The following is a 15,033-nucleotide window of genomic DNA, read 5'->3' on the forward strand; positions in this document are numbered from 1 at the left end:
TAAACTCAATAGTAAATTTACGCATTAAACTCAATAGTAAATTTATGCATTAACTCAATAGGTAATTTACGCATTAAACTCAATAGTAAATTTACGCATTAAACTCAATAGGTAATTTACGCATTAAACTCAATAGTAAATTTACGCATTAAACTCAATAGGCAATTTACGCATTAAACTCAATAGTAAATTTATGCATTAACTCAATAGGTAATTTACGCATTAAACTCAATAGTAAATTTACGCATTAAACTCAATAGTAAATTTACGCATTAAACTCAATAGTAAATTTATGCATTAACTCAATAGGTAATTTACGCATTAAACTCAATAGTAAATTTATGCATTAACTCAATAGGTAATTTACGCATTAAACTCAATAGTAAATTTACGCATTAAACTCAATAGGTAATTTACGCATTAAACTCAATAGTAAATTTACGCATTAAACTCAATAGGCAATTTACGCATTAAACTCAATAGTAAATTTATGCATTAACTCAATAGGTAATTTACGCATTAAACTCAATAGTAAATTTACGCATTAAACTCAATAGGCAATTTACGCATTAAACTCAATAGGCAATTTACGCATTAAACTCAATAGTAAATTTACGCATTAAACTCAATAGGCAATTTACGCATTAAACTCAATAGTAAATTTATGCATTAACTCAATAGGTAATTTACGCATTAAACTCAATAGTAAATTTACGCATTAAACTCAATAGGCAATTTACGCATTAAACTCAATAGGCAATTTACGCATTAAACTCAATAGGCAATTTACGCATTAAACTCAATAGTAAATTTATGCATTAACTCAATAGGTAATTTACGCATTAAACTCAATAGTAAATTTACGCATTAAACTCAATAGTAAATTTACGCATTAAACTCAATAGTAAATTTATGCATTAAACTCAATAGTAAATTTATGCATTAAACTCAATAGTAAATTTATGCATTAACTCAATAGGTAATTTACGCATTAAACTCAATAGTAAATTTACGCATTAAACTCAATAGGCAATTTACGCATTAAACTCAATAGGCAATTTACGCATTAAACTCAATAGTAAATTTACGCATTAAACTCAATAGGCAATTTACGCATTAAACTCAATAGTAAATTTATGCATTAACTCAATAGGTAATTTACGCATTAAACTCAATAGTAAATTTACGCATTAAACTCAATAGGCAATTTACGCATTAAACTCAATAGGCAATTTACGCATTAAACTCAATAGGCAATTTACGCATTAAACTCAATAGTAAATTTATGCATTAACTCAATAGGTAATTTACGCATTAAACTCAATAGTAAATTTACGCATTAAACTCAATAGTAAATTTATGCATTAAACTCAATAGTAAATTTATGCATTAAACTCAATAGGCAATTTACGCATTAAACTCAATAGGCAATTTACGCATTAAACTCAATAGTAAATTTATGCATTAACTCAATAGGTAATTTACGCATTAAACTCAATAGTAAATTTACGCATTAAACTCAATAGTAAATTTATGCATTAAACTCAATAGGCAATTTACGCATTAAACTCAATAGGCAATTTACGCATTAAACTCAATAGTAAATTTATGCATTAACTCAATAGGTAATTTACGCATTAAACTCAATAGTAAATTTACGCATTAAACTCAATAGTAAATTTATGCATTAAACTCAATAGGCAAAGTATCAATATAATGTTACATGTTTATTTTTCAACATGAAATGTTAGACGTTATAAAACATGAAATGTTAGACGTTATAAAACATGAAATGTTAGACGTTATAAAACATGAAATGTTAGATGTTATAAAACATGAAATGTTAGACGTTATAAAACATGAAATGTTAGACGTTATAAAACATGAAATGTTAGATGTTATAAAACATGAAATGTTAGACGTTATAAAACTTTAAATGTTAGACGTTATAAAACATGAAATGTTAGACGTTATAAAACATGAAATGTTAGATGTTATAAAACATGAAATGTTAGACGTTATAAAACATGAAATGTTAGACGTTATAAAACATGAAATGTTAGACGTTATAAAACATGAAATGTTAGACGTTATAAAACATGAAATGTTAGATGTTATAAAACAAAAAGAAAATTAACATAACAGTTGATCATTCTATTAGTTATGTACTAGCAAGGAGGCCCAACGTTACCCGGATTGAATGACGATCAATGAATGTTTCACACTCCCATATTTTTATAGTCATCGATATTAGTTAAATCAATTGATTGTTGCTCTAATTGATGACCCATCTTGGTACACCAGGAGGAAGCTTCATATGCCTCCCTGCAGTGACTTAGTCCACAATACATTGTAGTCTACATTGCACTGTAGAGAACCAACTGTTGATTTTATATTTTTATATATAATGACTTGAATTAAAGTTGAAAATGAAGTCAAATATCATAGTTCAATTGTGAGCGGTAAAGCTTTAAAGCAGTTCTAAATGAGTAAAACTAACACTTAACCATAAATTCAAACATCATAGTGTTTGGGTTATTTTCGCATAACAAGGTACAACAAGAAAAGAAAACTGGATAGTCAGAAGCAAAGATTGCTTTGGCAGCTTAAATGTCATTTAGGGTTGACTTTGAAAAGCCAATTCACTCAATTTTATTAATAGGATTGTTACCAGTGTGCGGATTTACTTTTTTCATTATTTCCAAACTTACATGCAACTTTTATTATTAATTTTTTTAGATAAGGATTAATAATTTATTATTAAATTTTTTAGATAAGGATTAATAATTTGGATTAATTAAACTACTGTTCGCATCTTAGATATTATTCATACAACATTTCGGCCCATGTAACTTTCAACATTGTTCAGGCGCATTTCGTCAAACTCGGGAATGCACTTACGAATTAAGACTTCTACATAGTCATGGCTGACGGAATGAGAGCACATTACTCCCATGGGTTAAATAAAGAGTGCTGCTTATATTCTGTACAAATTCCCGAGTTCGACAAGATGCGTTCGAAGAAGGGCAGAGATTACATCGGCCGAAACGTTGTGAAAATTACATAAAAAAGAACAGTAGTCTGAATAATGCAAACAATACACAATTGTTATTTTATTTAAAAACTATAATAATTACTGATAGTTTTATTAGCTTCTGCTTCTGCTTCGTATGGTGTCGTTTGGCGATTGTTGGGGTTAACTGCATATCAATCATCATTAAGTCATGCTGAAACAGTGCATACGTTTTGTATACAACATTTGTTAGATTAATTTCTTTTGTAGGCATTTATTTTGTAATCAACCGAAGTCTTCATAAATTGGTTTGAACGAAACTGGTAAATATCTTGTTTTTATTAATTTCTTTCCGTGTTTAATCAGTTTTTCCTATTGTTTATTTCCTAATGTAGTAATATAGTATTAAACTATTAATTATGTACTAGTGAAAATACCTATGATAGCCTTGTAATATTTGGGATCTTAGGCACACTTCAAATGCCAGCAATGACCAAGGTCTTTCTGATTTTCTCTCTTCTGATTTTGAGAGCGTCGTGCAATGGGGAAAATGGTGGCTGATAAATTTTAATTCATCGAAAACCAAGCTTCTCTTTTTTCATGATAATCACTCTGATTCCCATCACGACACAGTTGAAATGAATGGCTCTCATCTTGGGGAAGCCCCATGTCTTGGCAAGCTTCTGGGGCTAATTTTCACTCCTGGTCTAAAATAGAACACATACATCTAATTTGTTGCCAAATCGCTGGAAAATGTCTGGATAACTCTCCGGCTTCAGTAGGTATCTCACTGCTGATGCAATTCTCTATCTGTATAGGAGCCAGGTACACCCTAAAATGGAGTACCGTTGCAACATCTGGACAGGAGCTGCTTGGCGCACCATATCCTGCATTAATAGCATTCAAAACTGGCTTCGAAACCTAGTATGTGATACCTTTTCTCATTCTGGCAACCCCTTTCCCACAAAAAGATGTTGCTGTCTCTGTTTTGTCGTTATGTTCATGGCAAATGCTCGACTGAACTCCAATCCACGCCCCTCTGCCAAACTTTCACAAAAACACTCGAGTAGCAACAACCACTACATGCGATTTCTTCTACTCTCTATCTGTGCCTAAATCTAGACGCAGATTCCATGAACAAGGCTTCTTTCCCGAAACTGCCCGCATGTGGATCACTGTTCCACTGACCTGTCTCCCTATTGAATACAACATGGTAGCCTTCAAATCAAATGTAAACAAAAAAAAGAAAAAGCTAGACATTATAACATTTTTGTGACAAGATAAATGTACTTAATCGAAGAAGCGACATGATTATCAATTGCAAGCATAACATAAAATGATCCATGTTATTTAGATATTTCCGGTAAAAGGCTAGCTGTGATACAATTTCTTTAGAAGTCATGATGTGATAAAATTACAAAAAAATAAATAAATAGATAAAATAAAAATAAAATACAATAAAGTACATTCGCTTTAAAGCGGAGCCTGAAAGGTGGGGTTTGCTATTGTCTTGCATAAATTCATGCATAATTTAAGAAAAGATATCAAGCGTGATGGATCGAATCAGCTGCGGGTCAGGTTTGTCAATGGTTGAATCAACAACAATAGCCAACACCCATTACGATCTATACAACTCCATCGCCACCATCACTACAAAAGCAGCAACCACAAATTACATTATAACAGGTTGAATAGAACTTCCTAAGCGATTATCTCAATTTATCGAAATTATCACTTACCGTTTAGTAACCCTTTGGCCTGTTGCATAGGAGCAAAGTGTAGCATCTGTTCTGATGCTACACGTTATCTTTTCTGTTCTCGATCAGTAAAGGAGAACTTTTTCATTTTTTTGTTGTTCCAATTCAGAGTGTCTCTTTTGGGAGGAGCTGGATTTCCTCGCATAAAAAGGCGACATTGTGTCTTTACTCTGCACCTGCGGAGCATATATAAATAGAGACAAGAACAACAACAACAACAACAACAACAACGACAACAACAACAATGACAACGACAATCATCATTATCACCATCATCTATAGTAAGAACAACAATTATTAAATAATAATACTGACATCCTTCTGTCTCGATACTTGACTTGAGATGACATTCACTCAGGATTGGATCAGTTGGCTGCTGCAGCGTCCTGGATGAACGCAAACAAGATAAACAACGAAAACAAAAATGGCAGAAGAAAGAAAAAATAATAATAAAAAATAGCAAAATAAAACGGCAAACAGTGTTTTTTATGGATAAGTATCTACAAATTTACACTTAGTTTAGAGTGATTTTAGGGTTAGTTTATGGTTAGTTTAGGCTCAAATTAGGGTTAGGGTATAAAACTGTTCGATTCGTATTATGAAGTATTGTTGAATGAAGGCTTTTGCGTCCTTCTATTATTTATTTATTTGTTCACTTTACTATTTCGTTTACTTCTACTTTGTTTTCTTGTTACTTTTAAGTTTACGTTTACGGGTACTTTTAAGAGTCTGCGTTCTTACATATATGGGTGTGTATGTCTATTCTCTTACGTATCTTACGTGCAGTTCACTGTTATATATATATGTGTGTGTGTGTGTTCTTATCCTTACACCGTTTCTTGCCTTGAAAATCTTCGAGACGTGTATGTGTCATGTATAATGCGTACATACCTGGTTGCCTTGGCCAGCGGATGATGCCTTATTGGACGCTGGTCTCCATCTCGTGGGAAGTGGTCACTGCAGACAGATGCATCGATAAACAACAAGATGGATTTGAAGCTTCAATCTTTTATTTCAAGGCAATCTCAAACCCTGATTGTCGGAGACCTGAGATTTCCCGTCTGCATTCTCTTCCGCAAAAAAACAACTCTCCGCATGTGGTCGTCAACCGGAAGGCTACGACCACAATTCCCGCGTCACCCCTGATTTCCGGTGTATGTCACTCCTAATTTCCGGTGTATGTCACTCCTAATTTCCGGTTCATTCTCTCTAGGTTGATACATGTCAAACCTAACCTTTTGTGACCCTGCCAACTCGCTGATAGGAAATGAAAATATACTTACATAACTTTCTATTTCTAAAACTACCTAGATAGCAATTAAGCTGGGATTCCCAATACTACAGTAGTATTGCTACAACATTACAGAATACACATGAGTACAAAATAAAATCAATAGTTTCTTTTCGTTAAATAAGTTATTCGCAAGTAAACTCTTAATAATACATTCGGTTTGTTCGTTGAAGTTCCTAAATAGAAGTGGTCAACGAAAGGCGGAATTGATGACGTAAGGATTGAAATTCTCTTGGAGAAATATTCCTAAAAAAAAAAAAAATGAAAAATGAATGTTGAAAAAAGAACAAAAGAAGGAAAGAAAATTAAAGAATGACAACGAAAAAAAAAACGAAAACAAGAAGAAAGAAAAGACAAAGGAAAAGAATAACTGAAACCCTATATGAAGAGAGTTCGTTCATACAGGAATTACTATAATAATTGCCCATTGCCAATAACAAGACACATCAATTTTCTTAACAATATACATGAAAATAAGTCACGCAGTTTTGATAAACAAAAGGAGAGGGCACGAGAAGTATTTAGAAGACTCAACACGAATTGGGGGGCGGGAGAGAGAGGATAAGAGGGAGGGAGGGAGAAAGAGAGAGAGAGAGAGGGAGAGGGAGAGAGATTGCTCGCTGAAAACAAGACAATTCAATTTTGTACAAAAGGGAAACTCATCAAGGGGAGACAATTGAGGACTATCATTCATTGATCACTTAGTGGTAAATTATAGATCAGAATGGATATTATAGTCGCAAGATGTTCTTTTCAATGGGAACCTTTTTTGATGAACATATTTGATTTATTTATGAAATTGAAACCCGGTTGATACTAAAGTGCTGTTCGATGAATATTATCATGTCATTGCAAATGACAAACAAATAAAACTGATCAAGATATGCGCAAAGCGAATTTCGAGTTGTTCAGCGTACCTTACACACACATACACACACGCTCGTGCGCACACGCGCTCGGACTAATTGTAATTAAAAGATTCTTCTGTTTGTGTGCTATATGTGAATATACACGACTAAAGTACGCGGACAAGGAGTGGAGATGTGCTACAAGCAGCACGTGTGTGTCTCTTCCCTGCAACCTCTTTCTCACAGAAGAGACGTTGCAAGCCTGTTTCTGCTTTATCGTTATTTTCATGACAAGTGCTCGTCTGAGCTCCAATCTATAACCCTCCATCGCCAAACTTTCACGAGAAACATTACTCTAGCTGAAAACACTATCAATAATTTCCCCCCACTCTTTATCTGTGCCTAATCCTAAACGTAGATTCCATGAAAAAAACTTCTTTCTTAGAACTGCACACCCGTGAAACTCTCTAACGTTTGCCTGCTTTCCAGCTGACTACAATATGGTCGTCTTCAAGTCCAACGTAAACAAGTTCTTGATGAGCCGTTCCTCTTAAGTAATGTATTTTACTAAATTTTCACTACTAACGATTACTATGATATTGTCGCATTGATTACTATCAATTATTTAACCCTTTATCTTCGAGTTGCCTCTGGGCCTTGATAATTGGTGACTCCTTTGTAAAAAAAAAACGATATAATTCCATTTTAGAACATTTTAAAGTGAGCAAAGACTGTAAATATTTTTACCTTAACAAGATCAGATTAACCATCAACCACTGATCGAACGTCTCATTTTTTTAAAATGTGTGTGAAAGGTGATAACGTACGTCCGAACACGTAATTCTTTAACGTAACATTATATAGATCAGTCGTATATTAATGACACATGCGACAGCCAAAATATTCTTTACATTAAATTTGATGAGCGGTCTTTAGAAAGAAACATTGTTCATGGAAGTTCCGTTTAGGTCTAGGTAAACAGATGAAGAAGTTTGTTACACTCGTTGTAGCTATAAATTTTTTTTTAATGGGAGAACCAAAAATTGAGACTCAATAGACAAAAATAAAAATTGCCTTAGGATAGAAAAGTTTCCTCTCCATTGACTAAGGACAAATTAAATTAAGTGTACCATCAGAACTAATACCAAACTGTTACGTTAAGCCGAAGGTCAATATTTACCATTCTCCTATAGTGAGAGGAGGTGACACAAGGTCGAAAAGTGGAAAAATGAATCAGTACTACAAAAGAAGGAGCATTTCGACCTTGCAAAATATACATGAGTGGCCCCGTCGCCTTTAATCGGTGAGGGCGCATCAGGCAACAAGCGATAAACTAAGCCTACTGCTTTTTCTATTTAATAACTATTAAAAAATGAACATCTTAATATACTCAGTCATGGATATGCAAACGACTACACGAAGGTTAACTAATTTGCACATTCCTTTGAAAAACGAGCGTTAATTACTTATATATTGTGCATGGTTTCTTATTTGGTGATTGGTTTCATTTCACTATTACGTTGAATTTTATTTATGCATAATGTTTATTGTTTTAGCACACAGAAGAATACACACACACACACACACACACACACACACACACACACACACACACATATATATATATTTTTTTTTTCTAAAATATAAATCTGACCTAAAAACTTTTGTTATCTGCATCCGACCGGGTCGAAACCGGTACCGCCTGAAAAAGCAATGCCTCAGATGCATGATATGTGAAAATTACAAAAGGTTAATTCTGTGCTAGTCAACTGGACCACTTTTTGGAAGGAGAATCGTTTTTTCCGAAAGTCACGCACGCATATCAAACTAAAACTGTATAAAAGATTATTTTGCAACCTCGTGACGTCATAAACACGCGTTTGGTCGTAACTTCTTGCCATTCTTACCCTCTTTCGTGTTTCATGTTCGAGTCCGGCCGTAGCGGCACATTTTTTTGGTCGCACGGGCACTTCCTGCTATTCTGATTGAAAGGAAAGTTGTTTTGATTCATTTATTTATTAATTTTTTTTTTTGAAGGGGGGTTCCAGTGCACAGGCAACAAAAAGTGTTCAATATCCGGAGAATAGCTTCTTCTCTTTGTATCCCTTCTGCCGAAATATCTGGTGGAGAGGTTGTCAGGTATTTCCTCTTTTTGTGGGCGATTACATTTTCGTGTTTTGATCCATTCTTTTATTTTTGAAATTATTGAGGGGGTAACGATGCGTTGACATAAAATAATGAAAAATTTCTGAATATCCCAGGTGGGTCCAAACGGAACTTCATGTCGACCCGGGCAACGCCGGGTATCCATGCTAGTATATATATATATATATATATATATATATATATATATATATATATATATATATATATATACTAGCATGTGTATGTGTCTCTGAACATTTAGTCTACAGAGTTGAAATTTGATATACACATATTTGGACCTGTACCGCACTTTCAGTTTCGTTTTTAGTCTGTAAAAATTACTGCTAAGGGGTCAAAATTTAAAACAAAATAATTGATGTTGGCAGGCTAAGTCAATTAAAGCATTACGCCTGCTATTTCTTTTGCACATGCTCAAAATTAATCGAAACTGGCTTAATTTTTGACATTTCCTATCCATCTGTTCGTGGCTAAGACGGTAACGACGCTGGAGATATAAATATCGAATAAGGTTAGGTGCTAAACGTTCCGGCTTCGATTCCAGTAGATGGTATTCAAGTCATATCTTTTAAAATAACTTTTGAAATCATTACTATGTATTGGATAATATTCATTGAAGAATTGGTTGTATAATAATATATAAGAAATCTGCATGAATTAAAATATAGTCTTTATGCGTATTTTACGACTGGGCAACGCCGGGCTGCCTGCTATATATATATATATATATATATATATATATATATATATATATATATATATATATATATATACTCAATTATTTAATGTTCATTTTATGTGTGGTTCGTGGGAGTGCTGACTCCCAATTTGTAATCATTACGCTGTTTAATCTGTGGCACGAAAAACGGCCCACTTGCACGAGGGCGAAATATGGCCGACCATTCAACTACCGGTGTCCATTGTGTTTACGTACGCTTCAGTTTATGACCATCCGTTGTAGGCGCATCGGTAAATATTGTTGCTCTAGTAGAAAAGAAACGAAGAATGGGGACGATATTGAAGGAGAAAAATATCCGAATATGTTCAGTTCACACGGCTTTGTTACGCATACATAAAATTATATAAAACTTGCATACATGTACCGAATGACCTTACATGAAGAAAGCAAACTTTTTATAGCCTCCCCCCTCCTTAAAAATAGTATACATAAAAACATCCGTCAGTATTATTTAAATAAGGACTGGAAACTCTTATGAGCATTTTTTCTTTAACTCTCAATATCTCCTTATTCGTTATCTTGTGTTCTTTTTGTTGAATTTTTTTTAGATGAGGATTGGTAATTTGTCATTTTCTTTTTTATTCGATTTTCTATCCAAAAAAGGTACAGTGCCACTTGCAAATAGGGGGTTACTATCGAGGACATAAGTTGCAGGGGTATTATGAAAGGAGATGAGCAGCAAGATGTCTGTTCACATTACACTTGAACTTCTGCATGTCAGTACAGTTGGGAAAGCAGATTCACAGAAGAAAGTTCTAAGTCTAGCAATTCGGAGGAAGAAACTATTGACATAGAAGGCTTTCTTACACCTTGCGATCTCTATTGTGTAGGGGTGGGATTTAGCTGCTTGTCGGGTTTGTCGAGGGAATTTATGTCGAGGGGTTACAAGCGCTTGTAGTTAGTTAGAGCATTCACCATTAAAATACTTGTAGAACAGGCAGAGGGATGCAACATCTCCACGGAGGGACAGAGGCTGAAACTTAGATAACAGTTCAACACCTATCAGGTTGGCGGAGTGAGAGACTGTATACTTAATACATGGTCGAATGGTGGCCTTGTAGAGGTACAGGATACTTTCAGGCGTAAGTAACTTTCTAGCACGGTAGAGAGAGCCCACCTTATTCACAGGAGCCTTGAAAATGTTCTTAATGTATCTGTTCCAACTCATGTTCCCTGTGAACGTTAGGCTGAGGAGTTTAAACGAAATACTTTCAGGTAATGTGTTTTTGGCCATTGCTATTGGCGGTAAAGATTTCTTGTATTATTAGAATTAAAGCTTCCATCCCAATAAGTACGTTGCACTTGAAATGATTATCACCTAGCACTTGTATCCGTTGCGCCACAAGTCCAGTGCGAATTACTTAAGGTTTCTACATGCATTTCAGTAATTATAGGAGCAACTCATGAAAAAGAATTTCAAAAATACTGTCAAATATATCCGATGAATCATGCGCAAGAGAGATACAAACAAATTGCACTTAAACGGGTGGTTAGAATCTTAAATAGATTACTCGGTTAGAATGTATGAGCGTGTGAACGCCTGGTATCTGTTAGGATGCTCCAACCCTATCTAGAACAAAATAATAAGAAAACTGAAAAAAAAAAACGTCAAAATCTTTCTGATTCTCTCTTTTCCGACCTGGAGTACGTGATGCATTGGGGAAAAGATAGCTGATTCATTTTAGGAGGACCAAGCTTTTAGTAATAACGCTCGGATCCTAACTTTGCCTAAATTGAAATGAATGGCGCTTTCCTCGTGGAAGCCACCTGCTTTGATAAGTTTCTGGTACGGATGTTCACTTTTGACCTGAAATGGAAAAATTATTCAAATTTCGTTTGATCATCTTACCGTTCTTAATAGTATTTCACCCCTGATGTAATCATCTGCTTGTATAAGAGTACAAATATAATCTTGGAGTATTGTTGCCACACCTGAAGACGTACCGCTCAAAACATCCTTTATTGCCTTGACATAGTATACATCCAACTTCGAAGTCTTTCCTACAGCCTCCTTTTTTCACAGAAGAAACATTGATAGTTCTTTGCTCTATCGTTATTTTCATAGCAGTTGTTCGATTGAAATTAGATCTAGGTTTTCTCTGGTAAATTTTCACAACTCGTCTGCTTACAACCATTGCCAATAATTTTCTTTTTTTTCTTCGTGTACCTAAAACTAAACGGAACTTCGGCGAATAAAGATTATTTTCTAAAAAGTATCCATCGGTGGAACAAAATACCAATGGGTTGCTTTAAGTTGAATACAACAGTCCTATTTTAAAGTCCAATATAAATAAATTTTATTAAGCCGTCTTACTAAATAATCACCTTCGGACAAGGTACAATAATCATTACAAATATCACAAATATTTCGACGTCCACCTAGCAAATCTAATAACAATTATCTTGGAATAGCCTTAGGGTTTTGAGAAGTGAGGACTCTTTAATATGAAATAGTTGTATAAAGATGTTTAATTAAAATAAATCCAGTGCTAAAAATAATATTTGATAAGAAACAAATACCAATTACCCTACATATAAATGTAAATTATCTTTATCAAACGAATGATTACAAAAATTATCTTTAAAACAAAATTTAAAAAATTTTTAACAACATAAAAGAAATAAAAATGTATTTAAACTATATAAAAAGTAATAATATTTTTTAAACAACATAAAAGTAATTAAAATATATCTTAAACAACATAAAAAAATAAAATATATTTTCAACAAAATAAAGCAACTAGAAATATATTCGAAACAACATAAAACTAATAAAATTACATTTAGTATAACAAAATAAATTAAAAACATTTTATACAACAAAAATAAAATAAAATACATTTTAAACTACATAAACATAAAATGCATTTTAAATAAAAGCATATTTTCACAACATAAAACAAATATAATATATTGTAAATAACATAAAAGAAATGAAAATATCTTTTAAACAGCTTAAAAAATAAATATATATTTAAAACGACATAGTAAAATAAAATAAAAAAACATTATAAACATAAGCATAAAACATACCATATATATTTCAAACAACATGAAAATTATAGAATATATTTTAAACAATGTAAATAAAATAAATCACATGAAAGAAATAATAATATTTTTAAATTACATGAAAACAAATATTTTTATCAGCATAAATGAAATAAAAATATTTTAAACAACATAAATGAAGTAAAATACAATTTAAACAACATAAAAATAAAATATATTTAAAACCACATAAAAGGAATAAAATATATTTCCAATAACATAATAGTAATAAAAATATATTAAACAGCATAAAATAATAAAAATATATCTCCAACAGCATAAAAGTAATGATGAAGAGATATGTTAAACAATATAAAACAAATTAAATAAATTGTAAACGACATCAAAGGAATAATATTCAATTTCAACAACAGAAAAGAAGTAAAATATATTTAAAACAACATAAAATATAATATATTTTAAACAACATTAAAGACATAAAATATATTTCAAACTACATAAAAACTAAATATACATTTTGAACAATATAGAAGAAATGAAATATCTTTTAGACAAAATAAAAGAAATAAAAATATATTGTAAAGCACATAAAAGAAATAAATATATTTTAAAGAACACATGTATTTTAAATACCATAAAAACAATTGTATTTTAAAACACTATTGAACAAATAAGATATATTTTAAGCAACATAAAAAATAAAATATGTATAAAAGAACATAAAATGAAAGAATGATAAATTTTAAAAAACATAAAAGAAGAAAAATATATTTTAGACCGAGTAACAGAAATATAAATGTATTTTAAACAACATAAAAATATATTTAAAACAACATAAATCATCAGCATCATAATATTTTAAACCACATAAAACAAATATATTTTAAACAACACAAAAGAAATATATTTAAACAACATAAAAGAAATATATTTTAAACAACATAAAAGAAATATATTTTAAACAACATAAAACAGATATATTTTAAACAACACAAAATAAATATATTTTAAACAACACAAAATAAATATATTTCAAACAACATAAAAGAAATATATTTCAAACAACATAAAAGAAATATATTTTAAACAACATAAAAGAAATATATTTAAAAAAAAATAAAAGACATATATTTTAAACAACATACAAGAAATATAAAAAAGCTAATAAAAATCATTTGTCTTTTTTGGCCTTTTGGCTAAGATCAAAGTGTAGTATCTGTTCTTCAGGTGCTACATTTCAATTTCTTCTCTCTCAGTGGAAGAGAAATCCTTTACGACTAAGACAATTTTTATCCACATTAAAAAACGACCCTGGTGTCTAAATCTGCTCCGTAGGGAGGCATTGTGAATAGGTACTATGTTTAATATGACAAAGTTTTAATATTAAAAAAGTAACTGGAAAAAGTTATTTCTGATTTAATTACAAAATGCCCTGGAAATGTCACTTCTGATTAATTATAAAATGCCCTGGAAAATGCCTATCCTGATTATATTTTTGTTTACTTTCCTCCCTACAAGGGCGGACTTGGACATGAGGGCGGTTATAAATTTAGGGGGAAACCAGCTCCCCAAAAGGGGCACTCTGGTCAATAACAAAAATAAAAATTGTATCAGTAATGAAGGATTTCTCCTCCATTAATCAAAACCAAAAAAAAGGAGGGATTTTAGTCACTGGAATGCTGAAACTGATACTACACTCAGAAATTCATGTTGAAGCAATGGTTGCCTAATCTCTAACCGTGTTAATGTTTTTATTTATTACTTTCGAAAAGCTGCTGAAACAGTATATGATTTAAACATTACTTTATTTCAAGTATATTTTAAGCAGTGGGTTACGGGATATGAAATCAGTCCCGGAAATTACTCAAACTGTTTACGATTTAAACATTACTTTATTTCATGTATATTTTAACAGTGGGGTGGAGGATATTAAATCAGTCCCAAAAATGGGTGAAACATTACGCATTCATTTATTTAATGTATATTTTTAACATTGGGATGGGAAATATTAAGTCGGTTCCAGAGATGGCTGCAACCATTTACGTTTTGGACATTACTTTATTTAATGTATATTTTTAACAGTAGGATAGGAGATAAAAAATCAGTCCCAGAAATGGCTGAAAAAATTTACGATTTATACATTACTACATTTCATGTATATTTTCAACAGTGGGTTGGTGATTATAAGTCTGTTCCAGAAATGGCTGAAA

General features: G+C 32.0%; 1 pseudogene; it reads left to right on the top strand.

Moving 5' to 3' along the window:
* Positions 1-13,998: 13,998 nt before the first annotated feature.
* Positions 13,999-14,114, top strand: LOC145240563 (U2 spliceosomal RNA; annotated as a pseudogene).
* The last annotated feature ends 919 nt before the right edge of the window (positions 14,115-15,033 follow it).

Source organism: Euprymna scolopes, chromosome 19, assembly GCF_053919585.1.
Source record: "Euprymna scolopes isolate OS-2025 chromosome 19, ASM5391958v1, whole genome shotgun sequence".
Lineage (NCBI taxonomy): Eukaryota > Metazoa > Mollusca > Cephalopoda > Sepiida > Sepiolidae > Euprymna > Euprymna scolopes.